We start from the raw sequence: 26,612 nt of genomic DNA, 5'->3' as shown, positions 1-26,612 counted from the left end.
GGGTAATGTTATGACCATATCCATCTTAGAAGCAGGTGACACTACTGCCACAAATTATCAATTAAACACAGAAGATGGTAGAAACAATATGTGGAGAGAGATTTCTGAGGAAATGGAAAGAGCTTTCCAATCTAGATCCTCCCTCCCTACCGCAGTAGCCTGCAAGCAAAAGTCAGGAGAAACTGTGTTAGACTTTTGGAAAAGGTTTAATGAGACATGGACACAAGAGGCAGGACTGACATTGCAAGACACCATGCATAGCCTACTGATTCAGACTTTCCTGTCCAATCTAAAACCCAGTGTCATGTTAACTGTAAAACAGATGATTTCTGAATGGCCCACTTGTACCAGAGAACAATTTCAATTGAAATTGACTGAGAAAGATGCTGCTGGATGTCTCGAGATACCCAAGGCGGTGGCCACTCATTTTCAGGAAGATCCCTTTCCCCGCAGAAACCCACAGTACAAGAGAAGGGGTGGTTTTAATAACCGAGGTAGAGGCCGGTTTAGGGGAAGAAGAGGGGATAATAGGGGACGGGACACGGGTTGTTTCAATTGTGGGGCTGAGGATCATTGGAGAAATCAATGTCCATATGAAACTCAGGACCACGCCCAGCATAGCCCCTCCCCAGGCCAACCACAAAGGGACCTCCCACAGCAAAATGTGAGGTTTCCTATCTCTTGGCAGACACCATCACAAAACAAATGAAGGTGCCCAGAAGGTGGTATCCCAGCATTCCCGCTTGTCTCTCACTCTTATAAGGAACAACCCCTTGTATCCTTACATATACAGGGCAAATTAATCCCATTCCTCCTCGACTCGGGGGCCACTCGTTCGAGTCTGAGTGAGGATTATTATAAGGGAGAGATAATGAATGCTGAACCTTCCATGGGAATAAATGGGATACTTACCAAAACTTTTAAAACACCGCCTCTTCCAATTTTTGACCCCATACATGGGATCACCCTGCTAGATCACTCATTCAGAATCATACCCAATTGTCCAGTTAATTTGTTAGGGAGAGACCTCTTGGGAGAGTTGAACATCAACTTGAAATCCACAAAGAGAGGTGGTATTGTGGCTCACTCTGCCAAAATGCCAATCATCCCTGCCATGACAATGATTACTCAGGATGACCCCTCATTTCCTGCTGGAACAATTAATGACAAAGTTTGGGCAAAAAGTGCCTTGGATGTGGGATCCATTTCCTGCACTCCCTACAAGGCCACACTGAAACCATGGGCTCAGCCTGTGTTTCACAAACAATACCCTTTGTCAAAAGAAATGGAGGAAGGAATAGCGCCCATGGTGGAACACTTTCTCAAGGAGGGAGTCCTTGAAGAGGTGATTTCACCATACAATAGCCCAATAAATCCAGTTAAGAAGCCGGACGGCTCTTACAGATTTGTGCAGGACCTGAGGGCCATTAATGATCTTGTGATTCCCATTGCTCCAATAGTGCCTGATGTACCAACACTCATTTCCTCCATCCCAGCTGATGCTGAGTTTTTCACAGTGATTGATCTGACAAATGAATTTTTTTCAATCCCTGTTGCCAAGGAGACACGCCCAATCTTTGCGTTTCATTACAGAAAGAAGACCCTTGCTTGGTGTAAATTACCGCAAGGGTATGTAGATTCGCCTGTGGTCTTCTCTGTTGTCCTCCAGGCTACCTTGAAGCCATGGACTCCTCGCCATGGTTCAGTTTTGGTTCAATACGCAGATGATTTGCTTCTCTGTAGTGTTAATCGGGCAGCCAGCCAGGGGGACAGTGTAGATCTCATGAACTGGTTATGTGAATGTGGTCATAAAGTGTCTAAGAAAAAGCTACAATGGTGTCAGAAAACTGTTGAATACCTTGGTTTTTTTCTCACAAAAGGTGAAAGGAAAGTCAGTCACAAAAGAGCTGCGGCTCTTATGGGTCTGCCCCGCCCATTGACCAAGAAAGACATGCTCACCTTTCTTGGTATGATTGGTTACTGCCGCCAATGGATACCTGACTGTTCCTGCTATGACAACATTTTGAGACAAGCCACAGGTTCAGAAATGTCAGATCTTGTAAAATGGTCAGATGAAATGTGCAATGCTTTTGTGTATCTGAAAAATGCTATGGTAATAGCCCCTGGTCTTGGTCTGCCCGCATATGACCAAATGTTTCATCTGTATGCTAGGGAAAATTGTAAAACTATGGCAGGAGTCCTAGCTCAGGAGCATGGAGGAAAACTTCGCCCTGTTGCTTTTTTCTCAAAAATGGTTCCAGTGCAGGTCCAAGGCATGCCTGCGTGTCTCAGGGCATTAGCATCATGCGCTATGGTGGTCCAAATGGCTACGTCACTCACTCTGGGTAATGAGACCACCTTACATACCACCCACAATGTGTCTATTCTACTCAAGAATATACATACCCAACACATGTCAGCCCAGAGACTTAGTGGATATGAGGTTATACTGTTGTCAAACCCTAAGTTGAGAATAAAATATACCTCTCCTACTTCAGGTCCAGCTCCAATTTTAAATGCCTTATTAGGCTTAAAAGGAGAGCAGGATGAAATTGTTCCACAGCATGATTGCCTGGAATTGATTCATCAGGACACCTCCCCAAGGCAGGATATGTCTTCTGTAGCTCTTCCAGAGGCACAGAATGTTTTTGTAGATGGCTCTTGCTCGAGACCCACTGACACTGTTTACCATGCAGGATATGCGGTGGTGCAGTTGCCAGATAAAGTACTTGAAGCAAAACCCATCCCATACCAGTCAGCTCAGGCTGCTGAGCTGATTGCCCTCACAAGAGCATGTCAGCTTTTTGAGGGACAGGATGTAAATATTTACACAGATTTCAGATACGCGTTTGGCGTGTGCCACGATTTTGGAATAATTTGGGAAAAGAGAGGATTCATTGCAGCAGATGGAAAATCCATCTCACATTCATCTCTGGTGAAGGCTTTACTCAAAGCCATACAACTGCCAAGATCCCTTGCTATCCTACACTGTAGGGCACACACAAATGAACAAACTGATATTGCAAAGGGAAATGCTCTAGCTGACAAAGTAGCAAAAGAGGCGGCCTTTACCCAGCCTGCCATGATCCAGATGCCAATGCTCACCCCTGAAATGCCACTGTTGGATCAAACATTGCAGGATTTACAGACATATGCTACCTCCGAAGATATTAAGCAGTGGAATGCAGCTGGTGTGACCAAAGATCCACAAACTGGACTTTGTGTCACAGAGGGGAGACCATGCATTCCAAAGGCCAGTGCACCTCTGTTCATCTCACAGTATCATGGAGTAGGTCACAGGGGATGGCAGGTTACATGTGAACTGCTGGACAATGATTTTTTCATTCCTGGCCTCCCCTCTTTGGTAAAGTCATATGTGTCTAGATGCATTACATGCATAAGAAATAACCCAAACAATCCTCACAAGGCAAGACATGAACACCTGACATACCCATCAACACCTTTTACCCACCTACAAGTAGACTTTACACACATGCCAAAGGTAGGGAAAAGACAGGAATATCTTTTGGTAATTGTGGACATGTTTAGCCGCTGGGTAGAGATTTTTGCAACCACAAAAGAAGATGCCCAAACGGTAGTGAAGATCCTTACACAGGAAATTATTCCTAGATGGGGATGTCCATTCCAGATTAATTCTGACAACGGCTCAGCATTTGTGGCCAAGGTATGTCAGGATTTGGTGAAAACACTCAAAATTGAGTGGAAATTTCACATTCCTTACCACCCCCAGAGCTCAGGTATAGTGGAAAGGATGAATAGGACCATCAAGGATAAAATTAGGAAAGCTACTGGAGGTACCTATGCAAATTGGAAGAAAGTACTGCCTGCAGTCTTGGCAGAGGTAAGAATGACTCCTTCTAAAAAGACAGGTTACTCCCCCTTTGAGGTTCTAATGGGTAGGCCCTTTCCCACTCCCTGGGCCAGACAGCCACTCATGGTAGAAAGAGGGGACTTAGAATTGATTCAGGAGGAATATGTGAGAAAACTAATTGAAACTTTGGACAAAGTTGAAAGAAATGTCGCTCGCACCTTTCCTCTTTCTTCACAGGAACCAACTCACTCTTTCCAAGTCGGGGACCGTGTGGTGATACAAGCCCTCCATAGGAATCGGAAGCAAGAGTATCCCTTTGGACCCCCCACTTCTGTGATCGCTGTCACCAGGACCGCTGTCCTGACTGAGGATTCCAAGGCCTGGATCCATGCCAGTCGTGTAAAAAGGGTGAACCAAGCCCCTAAGAAGCAAGACAAAGGCAAAGACACAGATACAGAAGAAGAAAAAGGAGGTGAAGCCGGTGTAAAAGTCTTTGAAGAAGATGACCTTTCGTATGCTCTCACAGTACTCTGGGCAGACATTTTGCTTCCTTGTACTAGCAACCCTGATTGTGTTTCTCCCAGTATGGACAATAACTAACTGTATTTATCACCCTGATGATTTTGGAGGGATTAAGAGTATATGTAATACCTCCATCCAAGCTAGTGACCCAGATAATGCAGAATCAGTGCACACACAAAACCATAGTACACAACATTCTAGTGTCAGAAAGAAACGAGGTCTAACGCGCACTAAGAGAAGGTTGAGAAGAGTGTCCTTTGTACCAGATAAGGGATGGGGGGTACAGGAAACACCAGTCTTGACTACTGAGGATTCAAACCAGACCATAGTGTTTACTCTGACTAAGAACCAGGTGTTTGACCCGACTAAAGTTACTTATGATCTTGGACCTCATAATGTATATATGTGTGGGAAGGATAAGTCATGTGGTGACTGGGAGAATGTATGGTGGACAACAGACCCCCATAAATGGGAGACCAAATCAGCTAGAATTTCCCCAGATGACGTAGGCACCTATCAAAGAATCTCTATAGCAAAAGGCCAAGGGAATATTATTTTCACAATAAGAAACCCAGAGGTCAGAGATAGTGGGGAATATAGGTTGGGAATAACTGTGTCAGGAACAGATCCCTGGGCCAAAGTCATATTACAGGTAAAGCCCTCTCCTAGAATCCCTGTCAGTACCATAGACAATTCATTCCCCAAAGTTAGGGATCGACTGGATAACGAGGTGACAGGAGTAGTGATGCAATCAGAAGACCGATTAAGCATTGAAACTGGTTACTCTGACAAAAATGAATGGATAGAATGGGTGAGATGGACAACTAAGAACAAGGGCCAGGGAGACTGTATTTCATGTGCCAACCCCCGCCCCTTACTTGCCACAGTTCCTTTTTTAGAAGAAGAAACTAATATGTCCTGCCTAATTAGAATGTATAAAGATAACATCACTGAGAAGGAATGTTCTGATTTTGTTAAGAAGTTCCCTGTAACCGGACTAAGAAACTTACCTTTAGCCTCTAAACCGGTACCAGGAAATTTTACCTGCTTTGAACATGATGATGCTAAGGGTAAAGATTTAGGTACATTCCCACCTAATTACTGTATTAAGACCATCCGCACCTCTGCAGAAGGCTACCGGAAGGAATGGTTTCAGGACCACCGGCAGCAACTGTCAGATGTGTGGTGGCTGTGTGGAGATATGAGACTCAGAGCCAGACTCCCCAACAGATGGAAGGGAAGCTGCGCTCTGACCCATCTTCTCATGCCTTTCTTTATGGTCAAAGTGGAAGATGGGATAAGAAGCTTGCCCATCTTGGAAAAATCCGGATCAAGAAGGCATAAGAGAAGTGCACCCCATGGTTCCTTTGATAATAGAGTTTATATAGATTCTATAGGCGTACCAAGAGGAGTCCCTGACGAATTTAAAGCTCAGGATCAGATTGCTGCAGGGTTTGCTTCTATCGCTTTATGGGTACAGCCTAACAAAAATGTGGATTGGATTAATTACATTTACTATAATCAACAAAGGTTTGTTAACTATACTAGGGATGCTCTGAAAGGTGTTTCTGCCCAACTTGATGCAACATCCCTTACTGCTTGGCAAAACCGTATTGCTCTTGATATGATATATCAAAAATGATTGGCCATGACTGACGCATGTAAAACTTGATTGGTTTATGCATATCTGATATTTGATTGGCTTCTATATTTTATGCATTGTTTGAAGTTTCTTATATAAGCTGAAACACGGAAGAATAAATTCAGTTCATTCTGAGATACCACCTTGTGTCTGCGTTTCCTGTGTGTCTCAGAGTGGGCTCCAGGCCTGAGGACAATCACTGGTCAAGCCTGGGACTGATGGGGGTCAGTGTCTTGAGAGGGATGAGAGTCTAATTCCTTTCAGTCAAGACTCTCCAGGATGAATATTGTCAGTTGGAAGACCAAGTTCAGTCTCTTGCTGCACCGTCCTTGGCACCTGCTACTGCGACCTGTGAGGCATCGTCCACAGCTACATTGCCCATGGTAACGCCACCCGTGGAACCCAGGGTCCCCATCTCAGAACATTTTTTGGGAAATCAAAGAAAATTTGTCTCTTTAAGAATGCTTGTATCCTGTACTTTGCATTACAATTAAAGATATTTTCAGTTGAATCGACAAAAGTGGGATTTGTGATTTCTCTACTACTCGGGAACCCACAGATATTGAACACTCTGGACACATCCTTTGAGTCTATAGCTTGGTTATATGATGATCCTCAGAGAGCTGCCACAGCTGAATCTATCCTTCATGCATTACAGCAGGGTCAAAGGCCAGTAGAGGACTATATCTGTGAATTCATCAAATTAAGTGCTGACACTGGCTGGAATGATGCTTCTTTAAGATATCAATTCCACCTAGGACTTTCTAAATCACTTAAAGAAGAGCTAGCCAGAGGAGAATTACCTGGTTCTCTTGGGAGTCTGATGCTGCAAGCAATCCAACTGGATCGAAGGATGCATGAATGTTGATCGGAACAATGCGCTAGTCCTCATGCCACTTGGTTGCTGCCTAAAGTTCTAATTACAGCATCTCTTCCATCTCAATCTTCATCTCCACATCTCTAATTGAACCCTTGCAAATTGGGCTCCTGTGCTCCCCATTGTCTGCCAAGGAGAAGCTACACCGCCAACAGTCAAACCTTTAGTTTTACTGTGGAAATACGGGTCACTATATACAAACTTGTTCCATGAGGCCAAAAAAATCTTCTTCCTCATCTCTGGTGGCTGGGTGTACTTCCATGAAAAGTCATGTAGCCATATCAGTCTCTTTACAAACAGTCAAAAAGACTATCACTGTTCAAGCCATTATCGATTCTGGGGCTTGAAGTTGCTTTATTGACATCAATTTTGCTAAAATGCACAACATTCCTTTGAGAGCTAAAAAAACAAATATTTACAGTACATTTAGCTGATGGAACTGGACTTAAGTTGGGGCCTGTAACCTTTGAAACTGATCTGCTCCCCATTTTCATTAATGGCATACATCAAGAGTTTCTTCATTTGAATGTCATTCCATCTCTCATGTTTCCAATCATCCTTGGCGTTCCTTGGCTCCAGGCTCCCAACCCCCATAGACACTCATTCTCATCTGCTTTCTGCCAGCAGTCTTGTCATCCTCCCTTTGTTATGGGAACTATTCCATTGCTGGTTCTCCATGGCGACTCAGACTCTGCTCAGTTCAACCCAACTCAGTATCATGATAAAGGTGAATAAATCACCTGGACTGGATGGCATACACCCACGGGTCTTTAAATAATTGAACTTTGTCATTTCAAAGCCATTGTTTCTAATTTTTCGCAACTCTTTAATGACTGGTATAGTACCACTGGATTGGCGTAAGGCCAATGTGGTGCCAATATTTAAAAAGGGGTCAAAATCTTTATCAAGTAATTATAGACCTGTTAGTTTAACTTCTATAGTTGGGAAGATACTGCAGAGTTTAAGAAAAGACCACATAGATGAGTTCTTGCTTGAAAAAATATTTTAACAAAAAGACAGCGTTGTTTTGATGAAAGATGAAAGTTGTCAAACAAATCTGATTTCTTTTTATGGGGAGGTGAGCAAAACCTTGGACAGAGGGATGGACAAGGACATGGTATACTTGGAAATTGCAAAAGCATTTGACATAGTTCCCCACACATGGCTAATGTGTAAGGTAAAGTCTATGGGCTTGGAAAAATATGTATGTAAATTGATAGAAAACTGGGTAAAAGATCGTATTCAAAGAGTAGTGGTTAATGATTCATACTCTGAATGGTCTAGGGTTGTCAGTGGTGTACCCCAAGGTTCAGTGTTAGGACCTTTTACTTTTTAATATATTTATAAACGATATAGGGTCTGGGGTTAAAAATACCATTTCAGTCTTTGCAGATGACACCAAGCTGTGCAGTGGAATAATGTCCTTACAGGATGTCTTCAACTTACAAGCTGACCTCAATGCACTGTTTAATTGGGCAACTATGTGGCAAATGAGATTTAATGTTGATAAATGTAAGGTTATACACTTGGGGGCTAAGAATATGCATGCATCATACATACTAGGGGGGGTACAATTCAGGGAATCAATGATGGAGAAGGATCTGGGAGTTCTGGTAGATCACAAGCATAATAATGGCATGCAATGCCAAGCTGCGGTTTCTAAAGCGAGCAAAATCCTCTCTTGTATTAAAAGAAGTATAGACTCCAGGGAGAGAGATATCATTTCACCCCTGTGCAAATCATTAGTAAGACCTCATCTGGAATATTCAGTTCGGTTTTGGGCACCAATTTACAAAAAGAACATTGGGGAACTGGAGAAAGTACAGAGAAGGGCAACCAAACAGATAAGAGGCATGGAGGAGCTCAGCTATGAGGAAGGATTACAGGAACTGAATTTATTCTCTCTTGAGAAGAGGAGATTAAGGGGAGATATGATCAACATGTATAAATACATCAGTGGTTCACATAGTGAAATTGGTGTAGAGCTATTCCCCTGAGGTCATCACAGAGGACAAGGGGGCGCTCTTTACGTCTGGAGGAAAATAAATTTAATCTCTTAACACGGAAAAGTTTCTTCACAGTGAGAGCTGTGAAAATGTGGAATAGACTCCCTCAAGAGTTGGTTCTGGCCAGCTCAGTGGATTGCTTTAAAAAAGGCCTGGATTGTTTCTTAGATACACAGAATATAACTGGATACTAACATTTATAGGTAAATTTGATCCAGGGAATATCTGATTGCCTCTCGGGGGATCAGGAAACAATTTTTTTCCCTGCAGGAGAAAATTGGATCATGCTTTGCTGTTTTTTTTGCCTTCCTCTGGATCAGCTGTGGGTATAGGATTATAACTTTTTTTTTTTTAAATGGTTGAACTGGATGGACTTTTCTCTTTTTTCAGCTAGACTAACTATGTAACTATGATTTCCTGGATGTATTTGACAAAAATAAGGCTGACAGTTTACCACCTCACCAGCCATATGACTGCCCTATTGAGCTCTTGCCAGGAGCACAGATAAAATTTGGGCGAATTTCCCTCTGTCCGAGCTGGAATTGGAAGCTCTCCATCAGTATGTTTCCAAGAACTTGAAGAAGGGACTCAATCACCCTTCTACCTCACCTGCTAGAGTAGGTATCTTTTTCATTGAAAAAAAAAGACCATACGTTGTGCCCCTGTGAGGATTATAGAGACTTAAACAAAATTACTTTTGAAAAAGGTGCCTGCTTCCACTGGTTCCCAAGCTCTTCCAGAGATTCAGAACAGCAAAGATCTATACCAAACTAGATTAACGGGGAGATCACAATCTTGTCCGCATCAGAGAAGAAGATGAATGGAAAACCGCATTAAGAACACATTTTGGACATTTCGAGTACCTAGTAATGCCATTTGGATTATGCAACACTCCAGCTACCAGGACATTATAAATGATATTTTCAGAGACCTCCTTGACTTGTTCATGATCATATATTTAGATGACATCCTGATCTTTTCATCTTCTTTGAAGCTTCATCGCATTCATGTCAAGAAGGTGCTGTTCAGGCTGAGAAAGCACAAACTTTACGCCAAAGCAAAGAAATGCGAATTCGAGAGACAGGAAATCTCATTTTTGGGATTCATAATCTCGCCATGGACCACCGAAAAGTGAGTTCCATATTGGACTGGCCTGTACTGCTTGACTGGAAGGGAGTACAAAGGTTCATGGGCTTTGCCAATTTCTACAGAAAATGTATCAAAGACTTATCAGCCATTACACTACCCATTACACAACATACCAAGAAACATGTACACTTCCAGTAGTCACCGGAGGTGCAGAATGCATTTGACAAACTGAAGCTTCTGTTCACTTCTGCACCTTTACTCCAACATCCTGATCCTGCATTACCATATGTTCTGGAAGTGGATGTCTCTGAAACTGCGGTTGTGGCTATTCTGTCACAGCGACTAGGTCCAAAATTTTTAATGCAACCTTTGGCTTTCTTTTCCAAAAAACTCACTCCTGCCAAAAGGAACTATGATGTGGGAGACCAAGAGTTGTTGACAACTAAATCTGCCCTTGAGGAATGGTGATATTTACTGGAAGGTGCATCACATCCAATTCTAATCTTTACGGATTAGAGGAACCTAGGATACGTGAGGTCAGCCAAGAGACTGCGCCCTCGTCAAACCAGGTAGGCACTATTCTTTTCTATATTTGTGTTCCATATCACGTTTCATCCAGGGTCAAAGAATGTCAAGGCAGATGCGCTATCTCGCATGCTCCTTGATGAAGAAGAGGAAGCATCTCCACCTGATACCATCTTATCTGCTCAGAATGTCCTGCTTCTTCAAACAGATGTTATGACCTGTATCAAGCAAGCATCCAGGCAGGAGTCATTTCCTCAAGGGGTGACTTTACAGGAAAGAGACAGTCTTTTCCTATTTCAAGATAAAATCTTTGTACCAGAAAGCCAGAGACTCTTGGTTTTCAAGGCCTGTCATGACCACCCCTTGGCAGGGCATTTCAGGAGTACACAAAACAGTTGATCTGGTTCAGTGTTCCTTTTGTTGGCCTAAACTAAGGAAAGATTGCAAGAGTTATATAAGATCATGTGTCACCTGCATCCAAAGTAAGAATGATAAAGCTAAGTCCTTGGGTCTATTGAGACCACTTCCACTTCCCAAGAGACCATGGGAAACGATTTCCAAGGATTTTTATCATAGAATTGCCAGTTTCTGATGAGTATACTGCCATCTTTGTGATTGTGGATGGGCTGACTAAGATGGCACATTTTGTACCTATGAAGGATACACACTCAGCAAAGGAGAAAGCTCATGTCTTCATAAGGGAAGTGGTAAAACTTCATGGGGTACCTGTCAATATTGTTTCAGACCATGTAGTGCAGTTTACCTCAAAATTCGGGTGGGAACTCTACAAAGCTCTGGATATCAAGTTATGATTCTCTTCAGCTTACCACCAACAGACAAATGGACAAAGCGCACAAACCAAACATTGGAACAGTACCTTAGGTGCTTTTCTTCCTTTTCCCAAGATGATTGGGCATCCCTTTTGCCTTTGGCAGAATTTGCCTACAACAATTCTGTTCACAGTGCCACTGATCAAGCCCCATTTTTTTGTTAATTATGGTTTTTGCCTTTCATTTCTGCCTGACCTTGTTCCAGACTCCCCCATAATTATAGGAGGAGGAGAATCCTCCTTCCCCTATAAAAAGACGCGACGTAGGGATGCAGGCTACACCCCTGACAAGGTCATTGATGACAAAATGCATTGGGTGGAGCCAGAGCATATGACGTCACTGCACATCGGAATGTGGCTGCCATCTTATTGGTTTGAAACTATCTTTTGATGTTTATGGAGACATGCTGTTTTTATGAGTTGATGATGTATGTGCATTACTATTTAATCTATTAAATAGCCACTATTTACTATACTATGAGGATTATTTATTTGTTTTGGTATATCCCATATGAGGTCATAAGGAATTTAGGTGTTTTTCGTCAGAAGTACCACTCTTAAGGATGGATGCTCAAGAAGTACTTTTAATCCATTGATCGCTTCTGGGATACATACAGCACTTATTGACCTTCCTTTGGGGGTCAAAAGTATCCAGTAAGGGGCAGTGTGTTTGGTGTTGGTGAAGGACTCTTTATTTTTCCCCTTTGATGTTTCCTTTGGACATATTTTGGATTTATGGCGTTGCTTCAACACTGGACTATATATTCTGCATGCTAAACTTCTTACATTTATGTTACTCTAAACATTCACTTAGTGCTGCATTTTGTTCATTTTTCTAATGCATTAGGTACAAATCTCTTTGAAGTTACCATTTTCTCCTTTATACAGTATATGACCATGTTGATGAATAGGCCCCCTGGGATTGCCTAAGCCTCTTACCCCTCTTATGTATCCCCTTTTTACTTCCTTTCCTGACTGCTCCTCTGCCTTGTTGACCATACTCCCTCCTTTACCTGCAGTCATTGAAACTTCTGTATAAGACCTTCTCCTGTGGAATAACATTAACCGCTGCACTAGATAGTCGTACGTGCCTTCTCTGCTGAATTGGCTCTTATGTTTTGATTCTGTTTTCCCTACATGGAGGTTTATAAGTCACATTGCTTGACATTATGTTAGCCTGTCTGTATCTTTTGCACCATGCAATATGTCCACATCTGACAAATTGTTATATTGCATCCCAGATATGTGCGTTTCTATTGTCTTTGCTAATAAGCTGTTTTGTAAAGGAATAAAAAGCAATCACTAACAGATTTGTGTGTTTTGGGATCATCTGTCCAATATTTCCATGCGTTCTGAGTCACCGTCAGCAGATAATTTCAGGTCTATACACCCTTTATTAAGTACCCCTGTTCAATTGCTTGGTAATACTAATTGCTAATCAGCCAGTCACATGGCAGCAAATCAATGCATTTAGGCATCTAGATGTGGTGAAGACAACTTGCTGAAGTTCAAACTGTCCATTAGAATGGGGAAGAAAGGAGATTTAAGTGACTTCGAATGTGGCATTGTTGTTGATACCAGATGGGCTGGTCTGGGTATTTAAAAACTGCTGATCTACTGTGATTTTCACGCACAACCATCTGTAGAGTTTACAGAGAATGATCCTGAAAAAGAGAAAATATCCAGTGAGCAGCAGTTGTGTGGACGTAAATGCCTTGTTCATGTCAAAGGTCAGACTGGTTCAAGATGATAGAAAGGCAACAATAACATGTCAATACGGACCAAAGTTTCTGAGGAATGTTTCCAACACCTTGTTGAATCTGTCACGCAGAATTAAGGCAGTTCTGATGGCAAAAGGGAGTCCAACATGGTACCAGCTAGCTGTACTTAATAAAGTGGCTGGTGAATGTATGCCTTCAGTATGTTTTAGGTACTGCATGACTATTTTAACAGTGTTCCAGTTCCTTTGTAGAGGTTGCTGCTTCCTTGCTGTGTATAGAATAGCTTCCATGGATTGTTATAGGGCCAACAATCAATAAATCTTGAGCAAGTTGGGGGCCAGTGGAACCCAGAAATGGTTATGCAGTGACTTTCTACTATCTGAACAATGACCTTAAAGAGGAACTGCAGGTGGTTTGTAAAAAAAATTAAAAGTCAGCAGTTACAAATACTGTACAGATCTTTACTGACACATGGATCCCACTGTTGTTCTCCCCTCAGGCAATTCTTTGCCAGGCTCTCCAACACTTCCATCCTGGATTTGGGAGCCAGATGTGACTTCTGTAGCCTCCTGGACATGTAACAATGATGTCATCCTCACTTATGAGAGGATTGAGGAAGTGGGAGTGGGTACCTGTCAAAAAAGGGTTTGTACTTTGCAAAAAAATAAGCTGCAAAAATGTTAGGTCTTGTGGGGAGGAAAAGGATGATTTTACTTTGTCTTCCTGAATGTCTACTTTAAGTCAATTTGTGCTTTATGCCCCTTACCATTTCCTGACATTTGGGCCCTGATTCACTATTGGGCGTGGGCGCATATTTATGGGCTTAAGCCCAATTTTCATGGGCATCCGTCCATTTTTGACCCTGCAACCTAATTCACTATTGAGCAGAGCCCATAAGCAGACGCCCAATCTAATTCACAAAAAGACACACGCCCGGAATCAGACTCACAAAAGCAGACTTGCTAAGAAGCACGTCTAACACCATGAAAAATCACCGTAGAGACATGTTCACTTAGAAATTTGCTTTGCCAAATATCAGGACTTCACTTTAAACAATATCTGCTATTTCCAAAAAAATTAAGAATGTGTTAAAAATCGTTTTTCTCAAGGAAATCGACACAGTAAAAATCTAGATGCCCGTGCAGTGTCTTTGGCAGATAGAACTGAGCATGTGCAGAACACATTTTAGTCCTCTGCCATGGGCGTTTGCTTTTTAGCCACTGACTAATAGTGAATCTGATTGTGGATTCCTCTGACAGCCGACACTCGGTCGCGACTACTGTGTTTAATAAACAGCATTAAGCATATCTTCATGTAATCTAATTAGATTTCCTTCGTTTTAGTGATTATATTTTTGTTTCTTATCCTTTATAATTATTTCTGTTATGATTTTACTTATTTTGAAGGTCTAGATAAAATTTATTTTGAAAGCTGAATGTAAAAATAAAGGTCCTAAATAAATAAATAAATATAGTATATAACTAAAAATTCAATAATAATCTATATCCATAATACTTAAATTCATAATTGCATAATACTTGAATCCATAATTGAAGTGAATCAAAAAAAAAAAAAAAAAAAAAAAATTTCATTAATATTTGTAAATCAATGCAAAAAAACTGCGTGCCTGAAAAACTATTCAAAAGTGAAAAAATATATAATGATATATAATGAAAATATAAAAAATAATATATCATTATATTTTCATTATATTTATATTTTCATTATATATCATTATATATTTTTTCACTTTTGAATAGTTTTTCAGGCACGCAGTTTTTTTGCATTGATTTACAAATATTAATGAAATTTTTTTTTTTTTTTTTTTTGATTCACTTCAATTATGGATTCAAGTATTATGCAATTATGAATTTAAGTATTATGGATATAGATTATTATTGAATTTTTAGTTATATACTATATTTATTTATTTATTTAGAGCACTTAGATTTATTAATTTTGGAGCGGCTGGCCCCGCCCATACCTATATAAGAACTGTCAGCTAGGCTATATAAGAACTGTCAGCTAGGGGACATGGGGCGGGGCCAGCCGGGAACAGCAAGCATGTGACATGGGGCGGGTCACTGGGATGATGTCCCCGGCTGGCCCCGCCCATACCTATATAAGAACTGTCAGCTAGGCTTTTCTTCACTAGGCTGGAAGCCTCGGACGGGAGCTGAACCTTTTTTTTTTTTCCTTTTTTCGGGTCGCCGCCGCCGCGATTGACGTTGGATCTACTTCGGGGGACATTGTTTTAATAAAGGACTTGTCAAAGACCCTGTACTGTGTTTTTTTTACACCACACTTAGTTTTTTTGTGAATGAGTCTGCGGACCGTGTACCGCGGAATCATTCACGTAGGGGGGGGGACCGGGATCTGGGGGCCCCCTTGTTAAAGGGGGCTTCCAGATTCTGATAAGCCCCCCGCCCGCAGACCCCCACAACCACCGGCCAGGGTTGTGGGGAAGAGGCCCTTGTCCTCATCAACATGGGGACAAGATGCTTTGGGGGGGGAGCCCCCCCTGCCCCAAAGCACCCCCCCATGTTGAGGGCATGTGGCCTGGTATGGTTCAGGAGGGGGGGGGGCGCTCGCTCGTCCCCCCCCTTTCCTGACCTGCCGGGCTGCATGCTCGGATAAGGGTCTGGTATGGATATTGAGGGGGACCCACGCTGGTTTTTTTTTTAATTCCAGCGTGGAGTTCCCCCTTAATATTCATACCAGATCCGAAGGGCTTGGTACAGATGGGAGGGAGGACCCCACGCTTTTTTTTTATTATTTATGCAATAAAGGGAATTATTTTACATTCAGCTGTCAGTGGGGAACCCCGCTGACAGATGAAACATTAACTCATGGCTGTCGCTCCTACAATCCCGCATGAGTTATGTTATCAACTCATGCAGCATTTTAGTAATGAAAACCAATGCAGCGCTCATGTTTCAGCTGTCGGCGGATTTCCCCACTGACAGTTGAATGTCAAAGTATTGCAGTGATTTATAAACAGTTCTTTAAATAACTGGCGTGGGGTCCCCCCTCCCATCCATACTAAGCCCTTCGGGTCTCGTATGGATGTTAAGGGGTAACTCCACGCTGAAATTAAATAAAAAACAGCATGGGGTACCCCCCTAAATCCATAACACATACTTATCCGAGCATGCAGCCCGGCAGGTCAGGAAAGGGGGGGACGACGACGAGCGAGTGCCTCCCCCCCTCCTGAACCATACCAGGCCACATGCCCATACCAAATTATTCAAACATTTGTAAACAGACCAATTAACTGAAATGGTTTGACATTTGTACCCCAAATATGACGTTCCCTGAGGCGTTGGTAAACCGAGGTACGCCTGTATTAGTATTGCAATCCTTTGTATTGGGATACATAGAACCAACATACATCTGAATTGGCAACATAGCACAACATTTGTGTCACATTGGAGATATCTGGCTAGTTAAACTGACCATGCCCAGGGACCTAGGATTGATTCACAGCACAGAAATACAGGCTGGGTTAGCAATGTAGCTCCGTGGGTTAGTGGTTAGCACTGCTGCCTCACAACTCTAGGGTTGTCGGTTCGAATCCCAACCCCGGCAAGGTAGTAGCATGATCTCCGTGTGTGGCTGTCTTCACATACATGTTCTGGCAACATCTTTGCATTCTGTCTAAATGATCCCTAAAATGTGAATTAGAATGAGGCCTTGTCTGTTGAAACACCTTCAAAGCTGCACCTTATGTGAATGTCATACAATGGGATAAGATAAGGGCCTGAATTATTTGATAATGATGGTTTACACTCCACCCACTTTTGTGAAGGATTTGGCAAGCAAAGAGCTGACAGAGAGAGAGAAGAGTGAGACGAAGAAGAGTGAGCGAGAGATACATATGAAGAGTGATAAAGAGAGACATTCAGAAGAGTGAGCGAGAGAGAAGAGCGAGCCAGTGAGACAAAGAAGAGTGAGCAAGAGATACATACTGAAGAGTGATAAAGAGAGACATTCAGAAGAGTGAACGAGAGAGAAAAGACTTGGTTGGTGAATCCACACATCAAACTTGTCACAAATCCTGGCGTGCATTTTTCCCCCAAATGCATAGCAGACCCTTATCCCAGCAGGCAGGTACCGCACGCCTTCAAAGATTTATTTCCTTTGTTGATTTTCCTGCTTCGCTCACACTATATGCAATTGAAAATTACTCTTTAGGTTGCCAATTTTACTGTGTTTTCTAGAGAATTACTAACTAGTTGTGTTTTCAATTGTGTGTAGCATTGCGATTTCTATTTGAGTCTAGATGTTAAATTGCTAATAAATGGCCACAATTCTCAAATACCTTTGAACTCTCGCTGCAACAAATGGTGTATGTTAATACACTCACATTCATTATATCCAATATCAGGTACGATGTCAATGCACAAATCGCACCTGAAATTGCACACCCTGGATGTGACTTGTCATGTGATTGGCATGGCCAGGAGCTTGCTCTTTGCATGGCAAATTGCACCCAATGTTACTGGGGGCCAACACCACTGTCACATCTAATCCGATGCGGCAATTGTCCAACTTACAGTGAAGTTGCACGAGTTCACAATCCAATTGGATGTGAACAGAGCCTACAGTGGCCAATAGGGTGCGACTTGGTCTACGATTTGCAAGTCGCCTGTCATGCCAATTGCATGGCAATCGCAAACAATGTTACTGGGGGCTACCCGGTCACATTAAAGCAGATTTCTAAGTGGTGTTATTGACACCACAGTCACATCATGTGACTTGCATAGAAGTTGCATGATTTCAAAGTCGGGGTACATGGTGATTTCAAGTGCAATTTGCAAGACATTCGACATCGATCTCTCAGCAAATTGCATGAAAAGTAGTGTATTCATTACTCTATTATTACTTGCGGCTCCTACCAAGTTTGAACCACAACAATATGAACGCTCCAATAGCGTGCTCATTGAGTGGGACTTGGCATGTGATTTGCACAACATGCAAGCTGTAAATCGTCTGCAAAGTCGCACCCTATTGTCTGCTATTAGAGTGACCACATGGGTGCATTTCAAACACTGATTTCTATAGTAGTACATGTACTACTTTAGTGGCAATTTGCATAGAGATCTGTGTCAGATGTCTTGAAAATTGCATTGAAATGGTCAACTTTACTGTAAGTTGCATGATTTGTAAATCAGCTTTGCCCAGAGTGTAATGTTTGGTGATGTTTGATTTCTGGAGTGTTTTACCAATTGATGGGAAATTCACCATACTAGTCAAATCGATTTGTCATTTTCAGTATTGCATACAAGATGTGGTCATGTGACTGTCTTAACTCATGCGAGAATCTGGAGGGAATTGTGACCATAGTAGCAATAAAGGTTCCAATTGGGGTTCCCTTTCACATCCCTGCTCAATGTTCTGTTGTATGCTGCACACGTACATTTCACTGTATATATCTTTCTGATTTGTGGGGCCTGTATACCAAGGGTTAATGCAGGTAGGAAGCGGATTCATCAGGTGAAAACACTTTCACTGACCAAACTAAGGTCAGTGGTGGGTGTGGCTTAATTGGGTGTGGGGCCTTGTTTGGCACGCTCCAAATACAACCTAGCTTATATAAAGACGTGCAGTAGGGAGTGATTTGGCCTGTTACTAGGCCGGGTGGTTTGTGACTAAGTCCTTGCTTGTAGTGGTTTGGGGGAGGAAGAGATTTTGTGCTGAATTGCCCCAGACACCACTCAGGCTGTGTTTGGAAGTGGGCTGGAAATGTTTGCATATTTTTGGCCTTGTAAAGTGTTTGTGTGTTATTGCACAACGATTGTGTTTTTTTCTCTTTGCATTGAAAGCCTCACACATGTCAATCGTTTTGTTTAAAATCTGCTCTTGTTTTAATTTTGCTTGCTTATTTAGACTCAAATGCATTTTTCTTACAAACCTGCTGACAAATGTATGTGTAGGGGGTTTGTAGAGGTGGGAGGGGTTTTTCACATATGTCTTGTTTTCTTTATATTTTGATGTGTAGACTTTTTTGTGAATGGATCTTTATACTAAATGATTGTGTAAGTAAACCTTATGGGCACGAAAATGTTACTTGATTCATCTTCCCCTTTGTTTCCTGCTATAACCTGAGCACACACCGTTCATTAGAAGTATCTTTAGATTGTAAGCTCTTATGAGCAGGAGTGTTTTATTTTTGCCACATCAATCCTATTTTTGTGACTCACCAAGATATTGACTGTACCTACTTGTTCCTGCTGACCAAATAAATGAAGATATATTTGATCAATAAATGTCTGACCGATGTTTTTGTGTTTATTTTATGTTCAATATATGAATAACCTTAATAGTTACTTTGTATACTTATATAATCTGCTCAAATGTAGCTTGTAAGAGCGTGAATATGCAAGTGGGTGCAAACTGGCTTTTTCAAAACCTAACAAAAAAATAAAAAACCTGCTTGCACCACAATATTATGTACTAATGAATATGTCACATTCACTGTGCAGCCAGCTACAGGTTTTCTACAATTTGATTTACAGTAATAAAATAGTCCCCACTGTATGTTGATTTTTGGCCTTTGGCAACAAAGATATTAGCCAAGGTTTAAAAAGAAAAAAAATCACTAAAACACACATTCGCGAAAGCTATCATAGCCGTGCATAGAAATGAGCGATCGTGCATAGATATGCGCGATCGTGCACAAATAAACGCCAAACAGGTGTCCCCCATGGCGCACGAGCAGCTATCCTCCTGGAAGTCCGTCATCTGGTGCGCACGCACCTGGAAGTGGTTGTGGGGAGTGTAAGTGGATGACAAGTGGTTGGAGGTTTTGTGTTGGTTGAAAATTTTGATAACTTTATTGGCATTTGGACATGGCGAGAGCACAGTTCTCAACTGAGGAGATGATCCTTATATGTAAAGTAACTGTGGCCATTGCAAATATGTTTATAACATGTGAGGGACAAGTAATTGTAATTTTGTGGGTGGGGCCTAGCAGAATCTCACTTGGTGCACATGCTACTTATCTGTACATTAGCTCCTGGGTATTGATGGGTCAATTATATTAACCACTTGCCTACTGGGTACTCCTACCCCCTTCCTGTCCTGGCCAATTTTCATCTTTCTGCACTGTTACCCTTTGAATGACAATTGTGTGGTCATGCCACATTGTACCCATCTTAAATTTGTATCAGTTTTTTCAGACAAATAGAGCTTTCTTTGGGTGGTATTGACTTGCTGCTGTGAGTTTTAATTTTTGCTCGATAAACCACAAAATAGCTCATAATGAATAAAAGTCTGTTTATATTATAACATTTGGTAAACTGGTAATTTAGCAACACTGATGTGCGTTGATGAGGCGGCACTGCTGGCCACAGGTGGGCGGAACTGTTGGGTGGCACTGGTGGGCACTGATCATCGGGGCCGACCCCTGCTTTGATAACTGCTGGTTCTCGGCAGTACTTTCCACACATTCTGACAGCGTGATGAAAGTGCAGCCAAGACCCGGCAAATGCATTTCCCAGTGATCAGCGTGTCATTGGACATGGCTGATCACATGGTAAAAAGCCGCTGTGATTGGTCTTTACCGCATCACGTGATCAGCTGTGTCCTTAGGACACAGCAATCACGGAGAGCGCGTTCTGCCAGGATGTCATATGACACCCTCCCAGAGCTGCCTGGATGCAGTGTAGCGTTATTCGGCTATCTGCGGTCGCCAAATAGGTAACCAGCTAGGCCTTCATGGCTAATCTTTGAATATCTGGACATGTATACTGCGTATAATGCATTACATTCTACAATGTGTTGGTGTACACGGTATCACAGTGTGCAATGTGTTGCTGGATTCTGCATGACAGTGGACAGCGTATCACAGTGTGCAATGCGTAGCTCCAGCCTGCATGACAGTGTACAGTGCATTACAGTCTACAATGTGTGGGTGTACACGGTATCACAGTGTGCAATGCGTTGCTCCATCCTGCATGACAGAGTACAGTGCATTACAGTCTACAATGTGTGGGTGTACACGGTATCACAGTGTGCAATGCGTAGCTCCAGCCTGCATGACAGTGTACAGTGCATTACAGTCTACAATGTGTGGGTGTACACGGTATCACAGTGTGCAATGCGTTGCTCCATCCTGCATGACAGTGTACAGTGCATTACAGTCTACAATGTGTGGGTGTACACGGTATTACATTGTACAGAGTATTACAGTGTGCAATGCGTTGTACACTGCAGTGTGCACTAAAGCATTTTACACTCATGCACTGTACACACTAACGCATTTGACATTTCTAGTGTGCAATGCGTTAGTGTGCAATGCCTTGGACAGTACAATGCATTTGCAGTATTGGTGTATGTTTATTAAGCACAGATAATTCATCTGATTTTAGTTATCAAGGAGAAGTCTTCTCTGTCCCCCTGTTTATGAGGTGGAGGACAATTGTTTTCCGAAGAGGAGAGGAGACATTTTTTCAAGGAGATCTGTATAGATTTCCAGAGATATGTGTAGATGGTTGAGGGGCTGCATGTGATCTCCGGAGATAATTGTGATTAACGATCACCTGAGTTAAACCAGTGAATGAAAAGTGTAAAAAAACATGGATTGAAAATAATCTGCACTGACCACTGTGTTTTGTCAAGCCACATATTGGCACATTCTGGTGTCACACAGATGCCATGTGAAATTTGCAGTGTTTTCTGTGCAAGCGCTGCACCGCATCACAACCGCAACCCCTTCATGCCACCTGCTGCGGCTTTCTAGGTGGAGTTACCAACACACCAATATTGGTACACAAAGCGTATTGCGATTTGCCAAATTGGATGGCATGCCTATTCACACCCATGTGCATACCCTGAAAAAGGGTCCTGCACATTTTTGGCCCGGATGCGGTGCAATTTGAGGTGTGCAAAATGTTTGTCTCTAATTGCAACGCACACAAATTGCATGTGATTTGCCCAGGAGTGCGGTGTTAGACCACAATGCATGTATGTGAAGCCAGAATAAAAGGATGTGGATTTTGTCTATTTTTACTTGCGCATGTTAACATTATGTAAGTGCATTTTTCTTCTGTTTAACATGCTATAGAAATGCAACATGCATTTGGATGGAGTGTTTTTGTATGTGCATTTTGGAAGTATTCTAAACACACATTGACCCTAGGGCCACACCATATCTTATGCAGGCCATAGATGGGTCGAAAATCGGCCGATTTTTCGGCCGAAAATAAAATCGGCCGATTTTCGGATCGTTGGTGGGCTATTTGTTCGGCCGTTTTTCGGTATTTTGGCAGATTTTTTTTTTCGGTAAAGTTGGAAAAAAACGGCCGAATTTGCCGATCGGCCGATTTTTGCGGCAATGATGGGCAAATCGGCCGATTTTTTTACTGATAAAAAATCTGCACATGAGCAGTCACCTGCAAGAGGAAGACAAAAAGAAGAAAAAGAAGAAGAGGATGATGATGAAGATGATGAAGAAGAGGATGATGATGAAGAAGAAGAAGAAGATGATGAAGAGGAAGAAGAGGATGATGATGAAGAAGAAGAGGAAGAAGAAGGATGAAAAATGAGAGGAATTCCAGTATGGCAAAAAGTGTCCCTGCAGAGAGCTCCGCTATTTCTTTGACAGTTCCTTGACATTTACAGGGGTTGCAACATTGTATCTATTTGTTTCCGAATAAAAACATCTGTATCCGAAATGGATACAAATACATTGTTGCAACCGCTATAAATGTCAAAGAACTGTCAAAGAAATAGCGGAGCTCTCTGCAGGGACACTTTTTGCCGGCTGTAGACGGGATGAAAATCGGCCGATTTTTTTTTTACCATTGCTGGTAACGTCGGCCGCTTGAACAACCGATTTTTCATTTTTTAAAAGAAAAATCGGCTGTTTTTCTCCCCGTCTATGGCCTGCATAAGCATTAGTGTGCCTGGGGGAGGGGGGGACCTTTGGCCTTTCCAAACACAGTAGATGCTCCAAGAATGTTTCCTTAAACTCTTGAAATGGTTAAAAAGGAAAGACACTCTAGATAGCCTGCACTGAGAATTGACTGTCATGATGACGTGTCAATGATTATTTGCTCTCATTTTTCAGGAGTGGTACTGCTTGCGGTTGAAGCTGGTAGAAATCCACCTTCACGTCCTCCACTCACCTTCACTTGTGGCCAGTGGATATTTTGTGGCCGCAGGCAAGAACTGGCATCGAGGACCTGCATAATGACCCTGGCATGCCAGAGGTGGTTTGGAAGCAGCACAGCAATTTGACCATCCCTTTCCTCTATGTTGGTTTTAGGGGTGCAGAATTGCTTCTCGTTCGTGAACGGACTGTCGCCGGATATCAGAGTCCCCATATTTTCAAGATATGTTTTAGCCATGTTGGCTTATTTTTATGTTATTTTCCAAGTGTGTCGCACCTAACCGCACAGTAGTGTGGTGCCAAGCGTATTTGTGGCTGTGAATGGGGCTGTTTTTAATAGACGTGTGTAGGTGCAACAAAGTTTTCATCATGGTACCTGCGCACATCTACACAGGGCATTGCATTTCTTTGCTGTGCTGGAAAATGTGTGTTCTTGCATGCGTTTCTGCACCACCAATGGTGTGAACAAGTCCTAAGGGCTGGTTCACACTATAGAAACAGTCTAGATGTGTTCCTGATGGGTTTTTTTCATGCCCTTTTGGCATGCATGTTTAGTGTGTTCCAGTACATTTTGGATGCGTTTTGGACATGTTTACATTGCATTTTTGTATCCCTTCCACTTATTTTTTTCTATTTTCTTTGTATTCAATGTAGTTAGGGACATGTGCGTTTTAGTACATTCAAGGACGTTTCAATGTGTTCCAGTACAGTTCTGTGCAGAAACAATGCAGCGTGGTCAACTTTGTTTACAGCACCTGCAATGCATTGAAAATGCAAGCGCTGATGTGAACTATGACATTGACAACCATATAACCTTCTTTCTGTGCGTTTGTGATGCTGAAAAAGCAACTGAAACACATGTAGTGTGAACTGGCCCTAAAGGTTATTAGAGGTCAGGGAACAGGACTGACCAGGAATTGTGAATTCAATCAGACTAGTGGTGAGATACAATCAGCAATTGTATAATAATGTGAGATCTGAGCTGTAGCTGATAGAAAATGAGACACATTCACTTGATCAGTAAATAGATAGTTAAAGAGTGGGGCGGTGATCCATAGATTTGCATATGGGACAGGTGATGATGGGGTGGGGGAGGGGGTCAAGTTGTATAAGGAGACAGATTTAAAAGAGAAAAAAGTTACAATGAAATATACACGGCATGAAACTTGCACATGACCTAATTGGCAGAAGAACAGTACGCAAGTAACATTCATCCACTTTCTAGTCATTAGGCAAAATCATAATTGATTGATCAATATTCCTGCCACAACCCAGAAAATTGATCTCCATTTTTTTGGGATGTTGCCAAGACTGGGATTAGAACCCATGACCCAAGTGCTGTAAGTTCTGAGCTCTAACCACTAAACCACTGTGGGAAACACAGTTTGAGTTATAATGTAGAATAGTTACATTGTTTAAAAATGATAAAGCGAGCGCTGGTCAAATGATATAGACTAGTAAAATGGTCTTACACAAGATAAATATAACCACGAACAGTAGTGCATGAACTCGTGAAAGGTCATCCACCCCTGTGACAGTGTACTACACTATTGAGCACCTTTCTGGCTCCTGTGGCTGAGCTAATTCCTCCCCAGGACCATTTGGGCACCCACCCTGATGGATGGATGGATGGATGGATGGAGCTGGATGACTAACCCATAGCTACCAGCATACCGCTGCACCCCCAGTTGTGCGATGTGTATAACCCATGCACATTAATACTTTTGTTCTGGTGAGTGTAGACCAGTCCCAAGGGTGGTTTACCTTTCACGAGTTCATGCACTACTGTCCGTCACGGAGAGAACACATGTGCCATTCATAGGCACTCTCTGAGTTGGTACTCTCACACCAAGGACATTCCATTATTCAGGAATAATTATATGAACTTATTTTAGCACGATTTACCAGTTTACATCATTATTGCAATTCTTTACACTTTTTGATTTTTACATGCGTTCATTATTGATCACATGCATTTATAGCGCTGCACTTGTCTTTAACATAGAATAGTTATGTGATTAAAGAGAATGAAGATATATAACTATATTGGGAAATTAGAAGTATATAAATTATTTGAGATATAAGTGTGAAAATGTTTAACATTTGAAAATAGAATGTATGACATTCATTAGTAAATGCAATACTTTCCTGATCATTTTGGAGAAACAGCAAAAAAAAAAAATAGCAAAAGAGAATTTTCAGAATGTAATAGTACAGCTGTATTAGAATTTTCTATCAGAAAAACGCCATCTAGCGAATATATCCGGTATTGCACCTAAAAATGTGCCAGACAGGATACCTCATTCACTAATGGCAAAGTAGTCAGTAGACGCTCGTTAATGAGCTTGCTAGACGCTGGTCAGACCACTGATTGATTGACCGGAGTCTGCCTGAATGGTCAGTCTCTGCTATTACACTCACATCTTAGTGAATCAGGGCCTTGGTAATATTATTAGTCTTCTGAAGCTATTTCTAAATCTGTTCTTAGGCTGTTCCAAAAGAAGGGGCACCATAACCTCAGTGACATTTAAAATGATCATAGTATGAAAAGAAACTTCCTTAGTGGCCCCCACAGGCTGTTCCAGCTGTTCAGATCACCCTGCATCCCTCACAGAACTCTGGCTCTGTGTATACAGTAGAGATTAGAGGGTTACCTTCCTGCTGAGTCAAATGCTGGCAAAGGGGGGCTGTGCTTTGAGGATGAATTGTTTCTCAGTACCTACATATTCAGTGCTCAGTAAGCACTTGTTTTAAAGCCTATTTACTGCTCATAAGAATGTGTAAATACTTGAATGTCCATCGGCTGGCCACTGGTTCACTTTAAAGACTAAGTACATTAAAAAAAAAAATATCAGCAGAAGGGACATTGTTTACCCTCAATGTGATGTGTCCCTTATTTTGCTGTCTCTTGGTTTAGTATAAATCTTCCTCCTGCGGTGCCCCCCACCCCCAACCCCACTGCCATATTCTTCCAATGTATCAGGGGTTCATAGAACTAAGGGAGCTATGACAGGCCCTCATCAAGATTGTCCAGCTATGTCCACTCTTTCCTCCCTGCTCCTCTTTTGATAGAAGCCAGTACTACAGCTTCTATGAATGAAACACAATCTATGAATGGAGGGAGCAGACCTTTCAATCATCCTCCAGTCCTGCATTCATAGATCATATTTTATTCCTAGAAACTGAAGTACTGACTGTTTTAAAAAGTAGCAGCTGGACGGAAAGGGTGGGAATACTCCGGAATTCTTGATCAGTGCCTGTCACAGCTCCCTCTGTTCCAATAACCCCTGCTGCATCAGGAGATTGTAGCTGTTGGGGTGGGGGGGCATTGAAGGAGCAAGAATTTTGCTAAACAAGTACACAACAGCAAATGAACACATTACATTGAAGATAAGTAATGTCCCTTGTGCTGTTTCTTTTTTAGGCTTTAAGGAATCTTTACATGATGCTCGCTC

Source organism: Staurois parvus, unplaced genomic scaffold (genome assembly GCF_062004578.1).
Source record: "Staurois parvus isolate SC_StPar_1 unplaced genomic scaffold, SC_StPar_1.0 ptg000006l, whole genome shotgun sequence".
In the NCBI taxonomy this organism is placed as follows: Eukaryota; Metazoa; Chordata; class Amphibia; order Anura; family Ranidae; genus Staurois; species Staurois parvus.
This window is presented reverse-complemented; position numbering follows the sequence as displayed.